The 13,846-nt window shown below is 38.3% G+C and overlaps 1 long non-coding RNA gene across 1 annotated transcript in view; it reads left to right on the plus strand.

The window, feature by feature from the left end:
• The first annotated feature begins 10,280 nt into the window (after positions 1-10,280).
• LOC107317314 (uncharacterized) overlaps positions 10,281-13,846 on the plus strand; it is a 94,182-nt gene continuing 90,616 nt past the window's right edge. Inside the window, exon 1 of the long non-coding RNA XR_014932939.1 lies at positions 10,281-11,063. This is a non-coding gene — a long non-coding RNA (uncharacterized LOC107317314). The remainder of the gene's footprint in view (positions 11,064-13,846) is intronic.

Raw genomic sequence — 13,846 nt, forward strand, 5'->3', positions numbered from 1 at the left:
GAATCTTAATTTCTTACTAATCAAACATTTTCATTTGTTGCTTGAGCCTTTAAAAAGATCCCACTGCTACAAGCAGAAGAATTTAGGAAGTTGAGTGCATGGAGAAGAGGTCTCTGCACAAACAATGTCGTTACCAGAGCATTTTTGTGAAGTCAAAATGATAGATAAAAACCAGGGAAATGTGGTGCCAGCAGGTCTGCAGATTGGAAGGAAGATCAGATAAGCTGTTTGTCTTACAAATCAGCAGTAATGCAGTTAAACAATGTATGCTGCAAAAATTATTTGAACTTTTAATTGGATGAAATGATGTGTTGAGCATGTTTATCATTAACAAATTTCATTACGTGATAAAAGCCTGTATATATGTAATATATATGTACATAACATAATCAGAATTGGTCTTGTAGTGTAGTTGAGTCTACATACAGGCGTGTTTGTATGTTATTTGTATGAATACATACACACTGTGTGACATTTTTGTGTTGATGGTTCACAGGTGAAGGGGACAATCATCTATCTATGGAATTACTTAGAATGCTTTCCATCACAATCACTGGACACCACGAGAGATGAGCACTGTACATTTCCTGATAAAATCAGCTTGCAGATTTGTTTTTCAGCTAAGCTTAGTAAAGTATATTTGTGCAATATCATATCAAATATCACAACAAAATAAATGCACAAATTCTTCTCCAATTACAGGCTTTGATCTCTTGAGATTTTCATGTCTTCATACTGAAATTTCATTTCAGTTCTGAAACTAAAAAATTATTAAAGTTTTTCTAAAAAGTATTCTTGATTGTGGCAAGAGCTTTTAACAAGATATTACAGTACCTTATCATAAACATACCAGCAGTCCAGATTGCAATCTTGAGTTCCAGTACTTAAAGGGAGCATATAAACTGGAGGAGGAATGGCTGTTTATGAGGGTGGACAGTGATAGGACAAGAGGGAATGGTTTTAAACAGATGGGGGGAGGCTGGATATTAGGAGGAAGTTTTTCACACACAGAGGGTGGTGGCGCACTGGAACAGGTTGCCCAAGGAGGCTGTGGATGCCTTATCCCTGCAGGCATTCTAGGCCAGGCTGGATGTGGCTCTGGGCAGCCTGGGCTGCTGGTTGGTGAACCTGCATATAGGAAGGGGGTTGAAACCATTTGATGAATGGGTTGAAACTGATCATTGTGGTCCTTTGCAATCCTGGCCATCCTATGATTCTATGATTCTACAATACTCACGTTCATTTTAAAATGGTAGAAACATTTTGAAGTATATTTCCAAAATTCTCATCCTGAAGAATTATAAAGCATGTTAATTATGAAGCTGATGTGGAGAAATGATTTAGTGTAGGGGAAAGAGGAACAAAGCATATGGAAATATGTCTTTGCTAGTGATTGGTTATTTATCTGCAAGGAGGTTACTGGTTGGTGTTGTAGTATTACATGCATCTCCACGTCTATCAAGTTGAATTGCAGTCTGTCCTGAAAGTACTGATGCCTCAATAAGTAAGATCTCTCATTGCTTTTAGTTCTGTTCTTTTTAGATGTGTTTTGAGTTCCATAAAACATGACATTCTTGGAACATCAATTTTTTCCCCCATTGCACCAGAAATTTAGTTAATTGCTGTATGAAATCATAATTACTACTGTCTGTACCCTTTGGGTGTGTAGTAACAGCCCTGTAGTGGCTTTACTCATCCCAACTATTTTTCCCAGTGAGACAGGTTGGTAAATATCTGGTTGAAGTAATTCTGCAGTTACTGAGTATTTCCTCCTTTAGAAAGGCTTTGTAGTGGTTGGCTGTCCCCAGCTTCATTAGGCTGTTTGTGAGCTACTGTATCTGTCACTGTGTCTAGAATACGTTATCAAGCTTCTGCACATCACTGTGTGAAAATTCGTTTCTGCAAATGTTTTGTCCTTATTCAGCATCTCTGAAATACCCACATGTCTTTAGTCATAAAGATGAAAGCACCACAGGAATGCCGCTGCTGAGGGACTCTCAGTAGGAGAATGTTGATTCAGAAAAGATCTTGTTAGTTCTTGACTGGTTAATTCTTGCAGGAATTCACAAAGGCATATTAAGTTGTATGCTTTGTTAACAGAAAAGCCTTTTGCTAGTTAACTGGCATGTAGATGTAAAAAAGGTTACACATTTAAGACGCGGAACTAATATCTGAAACTAACTTCTGCAGCTGTTCAATTTGAGCCAATTTAGGACTTGACACTTGTGACCCCCTCACCATAGGATAAAATCTTGCAAACTAGCCCAAAGATACTCTTTTAAAACTGCTTTCTCATAGAATTTGGTATTGGTTCTTAAAATATTGACAAAATGCCCCTATGTCTTAGCAGAGCAAATTAAGTTTTTAGTCCTTAAGAGGTCCATATACACCCAGGATACACCCAGAAGAGCTGAGGACAAAGCATCAGTAATAAGGCTGTCTAAAGAATATTGCCTGACCTAGAATCAGAGATATTGCATCCTTTCATGGCTGCCTGAATAGTTCATATGAATAATCTCAAGTTTTTACAACATTATAGGGAATTCTGTAGCAAAGGATATTAAAGAATGATGTCTTTCTCAGAAATTATGGGCCGGAGAAAATAATATGTTCTTAACCTTTTTATGGACTGCAAAATATACTTAAATACTCTTTGCTTCTTAAAAGAAATTTTAGGTTTGATTGTGCTTTAGTCTGCAGATTTAATAGTAGAAATATCTGCCGATTCCCTCCTTTTCTAAAAAACGTAAGGTTGGACTTTTATCACAGAATCACAGAATTGTAGGGGTTGGAAGGGACCTCTAGAGATCATCAAGCTTGGTGATTTGGTGGCCCTGCTAGGCAGGGGGGTTGGAACTACATGATCCTTGAGGTCCCTTCCAACCTGGGTGATTCTGTGATTCTGTAATTTCTAAGTATGACTTGCCTGTGTTAATTTATAAAAACATATGCAGCTAATATTACAGTATGTTACTGGTCATTCTCTTTGTTGTTAATAAATTGCTGGGTAACTGCCTACAGATTATTTGAGGATATATTCTCAGTGTTGCATGGCAATTATTAAACATCTACTTCTGGGGCAACCTGTAAAGGAAGAATCGAATGAGATCTATTTAAAGTTCTTACTTGGGTAACCATTGGCCACAGGAGTATTAAATGCACCCAAGAAGACCAGTAAATTCACATACCCTGTTTGCACTGGAGGTTATAATCTAGGTGGCTTCAAGCCCTAGGAGCTCCTCTAGGTATCAGATTTAATTACTATCCCAGTGAGATCACCGTCCTCACAGAGTGGTGTCTGTATAGGCTGGCTTTTTGACATGGAAGAAAGCACAATGCCACCAAACTCAGGCATAAAACATTTTCAATTGGCAGTCCCAATAGCATTATCAGAAATATTCTGTGATATTCTAAAATATTTTAATTCACAGATAGATCCACAGTCTTTATGTTTTGTGTTGTAAAATTCCGCACTGAAGTAGATTGGAAAAATACATCATCCAAAGTGTTATTATTTAAAGTAAAATGTACGTTTAGTTAAGTGTGTCCAAAGAGAGCTCAGTTCTGTAGTCAGATGAATGCACATCTTTTGAGTTTCCATGAGCTTTGACAACGAGATGCTAATCATAAAGGAAAGTAACCGATAGTTATAAAGACATGGTCTTTTACATAAGTCTGAAAATGATGAAAAGATTCTTTAATTTAAGTGTAATTTACACTTCCCCGAGTTGTTGGGGTTTTTTGGCTTTTGTGTGTGTGTGTGTGTGTGTGTTTGTTTTCTTGTTTTAAATTCTGTGAACATCTCTGCAAATACAGAGCAGCAGGTAATGGTGTATGGTCAGTGTAGTCAAGGAAGCTGTCCTGCTGCCTCAGGAAGAAATGTTATCTTTCACCTGGATGTCACTGCAATTTGTCTCCTTTTTTTATGTTTCATCTACATCTATTTGAAGTCTTATTTTCTCAGCTCACTTCCAGTGCTTATTTACCTCAGAAGAAAATCTCACTACAAAAGTAACAGGAAAAGATAAATTAAGTAGTAAATAAACCCAGACATATCGTTTACTTCTGACTCAGGTTTATTGGATGACTGGCAGCTTCTTGAGAGCTCTGTCCATGTGAAGAGAGGGGAACTTCAAAATGAATAGAAGACTCCAGCCAGAAATTGCAGAAACCACGCTAGCATTGTGTAACCTTCTTCTGGTAACTTCACTATAACATCATTAAAAGTGTTGGAAAGTTGAATGATTTGACAGTCTCAACAAACAAAAGATGCTCAGTAGTGATAAGAGCCATGAAAATAGTCCATCTGATTTGCATAACTGGTCAGCTCCTGGTGGATTTGAACTGGCCAGAGAGACAGAGAAAGCTGTGGCTGGGTAGTACGGTTCAGAAAGAGAAGGGAAAGGACTCTATTTCATTTAGGCCTAGTACTGAGTATAAATCCTCCATGGCATCTAAACTGATTCCTCAAATTAAGGAGCAGCCTATGCTGCACAGATATAAAGAAGGTCTTGCTCACTGCAGGTGCCATGGAATTAGGTATGTCAAAATCCACATGGAGTTACATCTGGAGAGCGAGTAGAGAAAGAATGTCAGACTTCAGCATCCATTGTTTTTTTGGGGTTTATGTCCATTTTTTTTCCATATAGCACATTCCATGCGAAAATTTTGTTGTGCTGGATCTTTGGTCCCTTGAAATGAAAAAAGGAAATTGTTTCCAAGCTTACAAAAATATATATATTTACTAAGGAACAGCAAACTGAGTTTGAAGGTCAGCCTGTCATGCACACCAACAGATTGGAGGTGATGTTATGAATGTCTATGCACATATGTTAACAGAAACATGAGGTTTTCCTCTGACATTTAATATGAAATGTATTCTGAAGGTGTCTAGCTAAATTAATTATTCTAAGACTCTCTGAAGACACCCTCTTAGAGTGATGGTAATCCAAATACATTTATATGTGGTTTGCATGGAGTTGAAACTGGATGGTCTTTTAAAGTCCATTCCAACCCAAGCCATTCTATGATTCTATTATATCCTAATGCTTTCTTTACTTGTTTTAATTTGACAGCACCATGTATTATTTCCTATAACTCCATGCCTAATGTATAGTTTTCTTTTGGGTGAGTTGGTGCCATCATGCACTTTGAGGGAAAGATATTTTATGTATGTCCTTTATTTGTGTTTGGTTTGAATTCCTTATCCTGATAATCAGATTCTCGAAGTTGCTACAGATAAAGATAGAAGAGAAAAGCTGCCCAATTTAAGCTTTCAAATGTGTTATTCTTTTGTGTTCTTATCTGGAAAACATTTGTAAATTTAGATCAATTTGGATGTCCTTTGCCTCATCTTAGTCTTGTGTACATGAATAATTTTCAGTCCACTGTTTTTGTTTACTGATGCAAAATTACTCAATAAATTTTCCATTATGCTACCATTAGGATATGTTTTCTGTGCAAAAGTGTTTCCCTGGGAGAAACCATTATAGATTTAATTAATTTTCTGTAGGAAGTGTGAAGTCAGATATTAAGTGCAATCAACATCGTGAACCATTTTTTATGAGATAGGTAGTTCACAGTACGTTGAAAATGCAGCACTGAAGAATTATGAGTGTCTAAGGAGTAATTATTAAATCAGTAATTCATTTGATGCCTGAGGTTCAGCAGCTTGTCCTCACTCTATCTGAAGTACAGAAATTGAATTATGTACTGTTCAAAAAAAAAAAGCCTGAACCTTAAGATATGGGGAGGGACTACTGAAAGTGTCTGTTCTGCATTTAGCCATCCTTTAATGATTTCAAATGAAATTTAAATGCTATGTCATTTTTGGTAATGTTTACATACACGTGAAAACAAATTAATATCTTTTGGACTAGGTGGTCTTTGAAGGTCAATTCCAGCTGACTTTTTCTGGATGAAGAATGTTGACTCCATGCATTGGAAGGTACATCATAAAGATATGCTACTATGGCCTGAATTGAACGAGTGTTAGAAGCTGCTGTAAGAAGATGGTGATAAGACTTAGATCTGGAGAGAAGCAGCTCCATAGGCAGAGCTCTTTGTAGGATCACAGTCCCATGAGATTCCAGGTATAGGGTCTGTCCAGTGCCTCTACGGCACTCTAAGGAAAAGGAAAATGTGTCCTTCTGAAAAGACTGGATTCCTAACTTGCCAGGGGAGCTAGGAAAGGGTAAGCAGTCTTTATTTGGCTGAACCTCTCATTCCCTTCTTAGAGATGAATGTTTTCTTTTAATCCTTTTTTTCCATATGTATTTCAGTAGGAAAAACTGATAAAATTGAAGTCATAAACAAGGTGGAGAATAGTATTTCAGAGAAAAGCAGAGTATGTTTTTTCACCATTTTAAATAATGTTCTGCTAAGGCAAAAACAAATCAATCAAACAAAAAGCAAAAAAAAACCAACAAAAAACAAAAACAAAAAAAAAACCACACCCCAAAACAAACAAACAAAAAGAAATTGGAAAAAAAAAAAAAAAAAAAAAAAAAGAAAGAAACCACATACCTACAAAAACAAAAATTCATGTCTTGGCCTCTGAGAAGAATGAGCAATGAATCACAAGCAAACATGCATAGGATTCAGCAGATTAAAGAAGGTGGATGTTCTTTTGCTTTCTCTGGGAGTTGATATTTCAACAGGCACAGCGCTGTATTGTTGGGATCCAGCAGTTCTGTCCAGAATACCGGGAGAGAACTGAAGAAAAACTGCTGTTCTGCATGAAATTGGCATAGGCCCCATGCTCTCCAAACAGAAGACCTCTCCTGGTTACATTGCTATTGGTCTAAACTGAAGTTGACTAGAGATGCAATTTAATCATTTTCTGATTACCAAACAAAAGCAGCCAACCAATTGCGACCATACTATCTGGAGAAAGGCAATTTTGACTTTGCTCCACTTATCACAGACAAATGCAGAGAGCATATGACCCAAATATGGCATGTTGTCAACAGCTTCACAGCCTTTTACTTTGCCTTGCTATTTTAAAAGAAGTGGCTACTTCATGCTTGTTATGCTTAAATCCCACATTACTTTCAGACTCCAACACACAGCTTTAAAAAATAAGAACCATACTGTGACAGTATGCTTCTTTGGATCAATAACTGTTGGGAATGGTTGCCTCCCTGTGTTTTCAGCAGTATCTTCTAAAGTTTGACTCATGTCACAGTTTTCTGCATGACTTGTGGGAGATTATAAAATGATAGGGAGAGATAGGAAAGTAAGCTTCTGTTTCCCTGTGTCACTATGGGCAGCTGAAATTAAGATGACAGCTCTGAAGGTAATGCCTCCTATTTTATAATGTTGCACCATGACATTAGAGGCAGATGTCAGTAATGCGACAGTAGAGGTTGAAACTTCTTGCCATTTATCAGTGCTTACTGAATGCGGATGGAGACCAACCAGTGGAAGCAAGCCCAGTGAGACAGTGGGTGGTGCATTTCAGCAATGGTGAGAGTGGGTCACCTCTGCTGGTACAGGCTTTTTACAAAAATGGCATGCAGGCTCTTGTTCATCACTGCCAAAAAATGCATAGCTAATGATGGTGACTGTGTGGTAAAAGAATGTATTGTAGCTGAGGATTTGCTCAGTCAAATACTGTTATTGTGCTATTCTTACCTATTGTGGATTCCATGGAAACATTACTTTTGTGGTGACCTGCATAGAAAAACAGCCATGGTTTCTATCACTGTATCAACCCAAACTGCCTTAGAAAAAGAGAGAAGGAGAAGTTCCCCCAAGTATCTTTGCAACCAATGTGCTGAAACAGGGAATTTTCATATATTCATAACATTCATAACAGAATGTTATGATTCTGTTGACACAGGTGTATCAGTCTCTGGGTATACCTTTAAGAATTTCTAGTTTCATTTGAAATTTAACACTAAAGCCTATTAATTTGTATTTGTGAATTTTTTTCATTCCCTTCTAATAAGTAACAGATCATTATTACATTCTATCCTGAGTTTTAAGTAGTCTGCTAAGGAAGAAGCCCAAATACTGGGCTGCCTGGAGGAAGTTAATTTCAGATATAATATTAGATGGGGAAAAATAACACTTTCTTCCTTTTATGTGAAAACAGTCCATAAAAGTCTTTTTTAATTTCAAAAGAATGAGTCATGCTCTGACTTATAAAACGTACCCAAGTTTCTAATAAGGCTGTATATGAGAATCCGCTACAGTTACCTGTGATACTGGATGAAATAACATGTAATAAATTGCCCAGTTGTAGTGGCTTAACCCATCAGGCAGCTCAGCAGCACACAGCTGTTAGCTCACTCCTCCCCAAGTGGGAAGAGGAAGAGAACTGGGTACAAAATAGAACTTGTGAGGTAAAAACTCTTTTGTAAGGCAGAAAAGGAAAATGGATTGGCCCAGCTCCACACCAGGTGTGCACCCATCACTTAGCAACAACCAAACATCAGTTAATAATGTCTCAGCTGAAATCAGAACAAAAGTCATCCTAAATACTTTCAGTATCATATTTCTTGGAAGATGAAGTGTATGGGAATTGCTAGACCACTGCCTCAACCCATATACACATATACGTATGTATATATACACATAAGGATATGAACTTTGTCTGTCAGCCCCTGCTGTGCAGAATCTGGCAGCAGAATCTTTGGGTCTTTGGGGCTTCCTTGAATTCCTGTCAGGGATGGTCCTGGAACATTCCTTCAACAGGTTTGATCTGAAGGTGGCAGGAATTCAATCAGTTGCTTTGTCTGAAGTTAGTTTATTATCTCAAAGGTGCTGATTGCTTCAAATCAGCCTGTTGTCTCCCTTATGCAGAGACACACTGGGAAGTCTTGAGATTACCCAGGAGGCGACTGTGTTGTGTATATACAAGGAGATTTTCAGGGCTGCTTTTCTGAGTTTGGAAATTTGTTCTGCCTATATCCTCTTGCCTCTTAGCATGAAGGAAAAAAGAGTATCCACCAGCAGATTACTTGGTTATTTTACTTAAATGTTATTAACTATAAATGAGTGAAGTAACTCATTGCATTGTGTGCAATTGGCTCAACAAAGATAGAAAATCCTGTTCCTCTGTAGTCTTCATACTCAAATTTAGTGTTGTTGTTGTTAAACTTGTATCTGTTTGTGCCAATCCCAGGTAGCTTCTGTGATGCAAACAGAATGACTCAAAATGTCTGACACTGTAAACAGATACCAACAAGAGAGATAATCATAGAATGATTGTTTTTTTTAATGCCTGTCAGTTCTTCACATGCATATAACACACTGCTGTGTTGGTTTGTTTTTTTCAGTCTCCCAGTTTGGCTCTTCTGCACTTGTACTGCTTTAAGAGAGCCAGAATGTCTTTCACACAGTCAGTTTTGAAATTGGCATGTTTTATTTCCTTGGATGAATTCAAATACTGATGCAGTGTTTGATGGGGGAGCTTCAGTCAAAGTATTTCTGACCTGGAGAAACTGATGTTCAAACTAATGTTTCCCTCCTCAGTTTTATATTTTATGACAAGCTAAAGCCCGTGGTCCGCATGGTTTTCATTAGGCTTAAATATGCACTCTGGCAGAGCAACTTATTGTTTTCTTTAAAATAGATGCATAAATGTAGAAGGAGTTTTTTGCATCTTACAGCACTTAAGCCATTTAAGCCATATTTTACCTGATAGTTTTTAAGTTCTTGCTTTGCACCAAAGTAGACACTCTGTATTTTAAAAATATGTTCAAGGACATTAGTATCAGAAAGGTCTACATTTGGCTTTTGGAAGCTCGTACATGTTCAGGCCGAAGAGGCCATTTTCAGCAAGAAAGGTGAACAACTGGCACTTCTAAGTGCATGGCAGCCAGAAGATGGTTCAAAGATCTGTGTTTCAAGAAACAGATGTTTGTTTTTTAAACAGAGTGGATAGTGAAAGATGAGAAGCATAATAGAAAACTTACTAATAAATAAAATATTAAGAAACAAATAAAACTTGAACTTTGTAGTGAACTTGACTCCAAAATTACCAGCACTGTGAAAGCTTACGATGTGGTGAGTTTTAATTTACCTGCAGTGTGGTAGAGGGATAATGTATCAATCACTATCAGGATGCTTCTCAGGATTTTGAAGGGATTGCTGCAATTTTTTGTTCATGTCAGAATGAGTTGTACACAAAATTAGAACTGTTTTTCAACACTTACTTGTTTTCCTAGCAACATAATGAAAAGAGAGAACCACAGGCTTGAGGCACTGTTCTTTTGTTTCCTAGTTATCTCATCCAACTGTGCTAAAAAGTGATAGCATCAGAAAACCAAAATCCAGTATGTAATTTTACTAGTGAATAAGCAGAACACTACTGATAACCCATGGTATTAAACTACAGTTTCAAACTGAAAGATAAAACACTCAGCATTCAATACCCTAGTTGAACTTCATGTGAGATAATGGAAAAAATGTACCTTTTTCTGTTTTCAGGGAAGATGTCTTACAGGTTTGACTTTAATCTGGTGGGTTAATGTAAGTAATGAAATACCAAAAAAATCCACACTAGGTAGTAAATGGTGGAAGACTTCTGTACATGAAAATGCAAGCTATCACATTCTTGTCTTAGTGCTTAATTCGGGTACAATGACTGCCTAAAGCAGGGGAAAAAAAGAATATAACTTTTTCTAAGTACTGTATTTATCTATTTGAAATTAATTCCAAACTGGGAAAAATCTGGCATATGCATTTAAACTCCAAGGAGTACTACGCTGCTAGACAAGACTTGCAAAAATTCCTCAAGATATTTATATTACCATTATTGGAAATAAACACAGAACAAAGTGTGCCCCGGTGGCGCAGTGGTTAAAGACGCCGCCTTGCAACACTGGGGCCCGGAGTTCGAATCCCCCCTGTGGCGCAAGTGGTAGAAGTGCCGCTCTGCTACACAGAGGCTCGAATCCCGGGGGCTGGACTCGATGATCTCTAAGGTCCCTTCCAACCCGCACGAAACTATGAAACTTCTTCAGTCTATGGCATTTTTTTTCTAAAGAGTACTGCAAAACTGAAGTGAAAATAGAGCAAGCAGTTTGCTCTGCAACCTATCACAGTGCAGTAATGTGAGTATAATGGTTTTGTTACTTTCAGGAAAAAACAATGCATGACATGACTTTTATTTCTGGGAAAGAATTTAAGAGTGAGTTATGTTTTAATTATACATTAGCTTTGATATAGTGATATGCTTCAAGGTAGCACTGCATATATTTATATATTGTATAGGCAATTGTACAGTTCAAGTTTGACAGTGAAATGAGAGAATTAGCACAGTGGTGTGCTAAATATATGGTGTGCTCCATATTCTGAAACTTTACTGCTTATGTGTTTACCTCTCGGGGACGTATGAATTAATTTTGACTATTTGCTCTTGTTTTATACGTGTATGCCTCCTCGGGAAGACTATTTCGCATTTTGTGGTTTAAGTAACTTGTAACGTATTTTGGAATTTGAAAGTTTTGTGTGTGCGCCTCTTGGGGAAGTGAGGAAGTAATTTTTTGACGTTTGTGCTTTTCCAAGAAGTTTATTCCTTTCTGAGAAACCTAGAAGTGTTTTGTAACTTGTGTGGCTTTAAGCTTGAAGTTTTTCTGGCCTGACAGGGTAGCCAGGAGCGATTTAGGTGTTTACACTTTCTTTGTAAGTGTTGATTGGGCTTCTTGGTCTTTTGTGAAAGGGAGGAATGATTGTAGCATTTGCATTTGTTTGATAGGTGTGTGCTTCCCTGGGGAAGGGTAAGGATTTAAGTGTACCTTTTCTTCCCTTAGTGTGTATCTTTTAGGGTATTGAGAAATGAGTGAAATTGTTGCCACTATGAAAAGTGAAGATGTGCTATTTGACCTTTTAGAAAAGCATGGTGCTCGGCCCTCTTTATCAGGGGTGGATTGGGCACGACAAAACTGGTATAACTTGCAGAGTGTTTCCGACCGCATTCGTGTTTTACAATATCAGGCTCATACTCGAGCCGGGAAAGGAAAATCGTTTATTTGTGCGGTACTCGGTGCTGCTTTAAAAGCTGCCGTGGAGTTCCGAGATGAAAAGCATTCGGCAGAAACCCAAACCATACAAGCATTACAGGAATCAGTTAAAGTAATGCAAGAATTGGTAAAAACTCTGCAAAATCAAATAGTGAACCTTGAGGAACAATTACAAAGAGAGCAACATAATACAGTTTTGTTGCAAATGGCTTTTAAGGAACTATTAACATATAAGAATACTAGCAATACTGCTGTCCATAATTTGCCTCAAGAAAAAACTTTTCCTCAGAAGGAACTACAAGGAATAAAGGAAGGGCTTGGCAAATTAGAGGACTCGCCAGCCCAATTGCGTCCTTTGATAAAAACTGAATATACATTTGATAACTGTGAGGATCTGGACCCTCAAATGAATGTTAAAGAAATTCCCTTTTCTGCCACTGAATTAGCAAAACTGAAAAAAGATTTTAGCCGCTCTCCAAAGGAATCGGAAACAGAATATGTATGGAGAGTCAGCTTAACTGGTGGAGACCAAATTATGTTAACCGAAAAGGAGGCTGAGGGTTATTGGGGGCCAGGTGTATTTTTGACTACTGGTAATAACCGTGCTCCCTGGTCCCTAACACAAAGGGCTGCCTATTGGGCAGGTGGTCTTAACCCTTTAGAAAGGGGAGACCCTCTTGCTATTAATGGGACAGTCGATCAATTGGTTGAAAGTGTTCAAAAAGCTGCTTGTCTGCAAATGATGTATGATAGAAAGCTGCAGACACATCATGGATCACCTATGATGATGCCTGTTGATCCTGAACGGATGACTCCTTTAATCAGGGGGCTTCCAGAATCACTGAAACCTATAGGTATACAACTACAAGGAAAGATACAAGCTATGCCTCAGGGAGAAAGAACCCTGGCAGCATTAGAAGGAACTGGCACCTCAGGCCATTTGCAGTCAGGATATAAAGTATGGACATGGGGGGAGGTTGCCCAAGAGTTGATTAATTATGAAAGGAAATATGGGCCTGTGGCTTCTTCCAGTCTATCTGAACCAGAGGAAGTAAGGCTCGCAGCAACCACCCTTGCTCCTAGGTCACCTAGTCCAAAGCTCAGTGGAACTGGAAGGGTCTCATTGCCAGTAAGAACAGGTAGGCGAAATATAGATCATAAACGTAATCGTCTCTGGACACTGGTCTGGCAAAAGGGTGTTCCACGAGACCTGATGAATGGATTACCCACAGTCAGGTTAGAGAAATTAGTTAATTTGTGGCCAGAACAAAAGCTCAAGGAAAGCTGATGCTTTCGCCCCCTCCCCCAGATGAGTGGGAGGTGGGGGGGGGGGGGGAAGGCAGTGAAGGGTGGATGTTTATTAGAAAGCTCACAACAAAAGGAGATCCTCGATTTAACACCTTCTGTCCCAAGGCCTCTCCACTCCTGCCAATTGCCCCTGTGAGTCACGATCCAGTTGCTGATAAGCTAGGGAAACACTTATCTCTCTGGCCAGCTTGTGTGGACTGACTCAGCTAACATGAGGCGTTTCCCTAACCTTAATGAAATCCCTTAACAAATATCCTTAGAAGGCTAAGGACACCCTGAAAAAGGAATGTAAAATATACTCCTCGATGGATTGTTCTCTAATTTTTTAATTGCATTAACAAAGCCCCAAAAGGGCAAGTTGTTGTTTTATTTTTCAGAAGATCCCCGTGGGACCTTCACTGAACAGAATGACTGATAGCTGACTTTAACCATTTGTGTTTTGTGACAGAAAAGTTGAAGATGTGATTGTGCTAGAATTCTGAATTTACCTCTCTTATTACATATTTTGGTTGCAATAGTATTATGCTTTTGTTTGTTGTTGTGGGTTGTGATTGATATCAGTCCTT

This window comes from Coturnix japonica, chromosome 11 (assembly GCF_054131305.1).
Source record: "Coturnix japonica strain WE chromosome 11, WE-NBRP24, whole genome shotgun sequence".
Lineage (NCBI taxonomy): Eukaryota > Metazoa > Chordata > Aves > Galliformes > Phasianidae > Coturnix > Coturnix japonica.